Genomic DNA, 1975 nt, shown 5'->3' with positions numbered 1-1975 from the left:
CTGCACCGGCAGGCGGACTCTCAACCACTGTGCCACCAGGGAAGCCCAAGGGAGGGATTTTTTGATAAAACAGACAGCAATCTTGTATTTATTTGCTCCCTAGTTTCCTCAGGCCAGACTGGCTTTCATTACATTCTCTGCTAAAGGAGCAACGCTCAGTCATGAAGAGAGAAGACTGGTAGCAATCAGGCCCCAAGGAAACATGGTCTTTTTCGGACAGATGCCCATCTACAAGCCTGGACAGAAAGGTGAGTGCATCTAAATTTCATTACACTCAACTAATATAATTTATAGGATATCTAAATTGATGGTACACGATACATGCCTAGCAAATCGGTCGTTTAAAATCCATTACAAAGTTTGCTTGAAATATAAAATAAAAATATAGATTGACATGTTCACTTCAGCAGCACATATACTAAAATTAGAATGATACAGAGAAGATTAGCATGCCCCCTATATAAGGAGAATACACAAAATCGTGAAACATTTCATTTTTTTTTCCCATAGATATATACTTGTCTTCTGAACATTAAATATATGACATTCTGCATGTCAGTCATACTCAACAAAGGGATTTGAAAATATAGATTATGTAGCATAAAAGCTAGAGATTTAGTTTCAATAAGTCTGGGGTGGGGAGCCTTGGAAACTGTATTTTTAAAGTGTTCCTTGGTTGATTCGAATAATAATCAAGTTTTGGAATCACTAAGTGACAGCTTATACAAATTTATAAGCCGACAGTTGAATTATAAGTAAAACAGCAATAAAGAGTATCAAGAACAGGGCTTCCCTGGTGACGCAGTGGTTGGGAGTCCGCCTGCCGATGCAGGGGACACGGGTTCGTGCCCCGGTCCCGGAAGATCCCACATGCCGCGGAGCGGCTGGGCCCGTGACCCATGGCCGTTGAGCCTGCGTGTCCGGAGTCTGTGCTCCGCAATGGGAGAGGCCACAACAGTGAGAGGCCTGCGTACCGAAAAAAAAAAAAAAAAAAACAAAACCCAAAAACAAAACAAAAAAAGAGTATCAAGAACAGGTAAGAGAACTCTAGTGCTTAAAGAATTGCCCAGTGATAGAATGATCAGCATGGCATGGAAATAAGCTGAGAAGTCTTTTCTCATCTCCTTGGTCTAGAAGAAGTTCTTAGGCACAGATTACTACAGTCAAAAGAAGACATTTCTGATGAGATGAATGCTGCATGAAAAAGCACAGAGGTAGAATTAATTCAAAATCGTGCCTTAAGATGAGAATTGGATAGACTTATTTGCAGTGAAGAAAAAAAAAAACCAGAAGGGAGGAAAACAAGTTCAAGTGAATAAAAGAGTTACAGGAGAGCCTGGGCTATGGAGCTGAAGAGCTATTTTCTGTAGATGGGGGAGGGGGGGGATTATACAATGATGAAAACAGGCTGAAGAAGATTATCCTTAGCAACTGACATTATTAACTGATAATATGCTTCCTTTCCTGATAGGAAATATTTCAAGAAATAAGGCTAGGGACAAAATTGGAAGACTTCTGGGATTCTTGCTAAGAGCTGAGAAGGCAGAGGTTGAAAAGGTTGATTCTTTTCAACCTCTGCCTGCTTCCAACAGCCCAGAAACATAAACATTTAATTACAATGAGTTTCTTTTTCCTCATCCCATCTATTTTCTAGTAGAGGGCCTAAGACGCTGGGTTATAATGTAGCACAAAAGATGAATAATGAGTCTTACACAATTGAGGATATACAGTTTTCAAAAAAATTGACCTTTAGTGTTTGAGATATAATGCTTCAAATATTCATAGCTTACCCAGTGTCATGTTGCTTTTAAAAACAAAGTATATTGTGACATTAACTATTGCATTGTGTTATAATTGCAAAGCACATTTAGATTGTTGTAGCTTCGTATGTGACTAGGATCTGCAGTTTGATATCTAGACCCTCATCTCTCTCTGGCCCTCTGAGAAATTACAAAAGATACACAATCCAGGCTAA

At 39.3% G+C, this 1975-nt stretch overlaps 1 non-coding gene across 1 annotated transcript; it reads left to right on the top strand.

The window, feature by feature from the left end:
• The first annotated feature begins 396 nt into the window (after window positions 1-396).
• LOC112391966 (U6 spliceosomal RNA) lies at window positions 397-501 on the top strand. The gene has a single exon (XR_003001599.1). It is a non-coding gene; the product is annotated as a U6 spliceosomal RNA (small nuclear RNA).
• Window positions 502-1975: the final 1474 nt, after the last annotated feature.

Source organism: Neophocaena asiaeorientalis, unplaced genomic scaffold (genome assembly GCF_003031525.2).
Source record: "Neophocaena asiaeorientalis asiaeorientalis breed wild unplaced genomic scaffold, Neophocaena_asiaeorientalis_V1.1 scaffold150, whole genome shotgun sequence".
Lineage (NCBI taxonomy): Eukaryota > Metazoa > Chordata > Mammalia > Artiodactyla > Phocoenidae > Neophocaena > Neophocaena asiaeorientalis.
The sequence above is the reverse complement of the archived record's forward strand: the minus strand, read 5'-3'. Positions and strand labels throughout refer to the sequence as shown.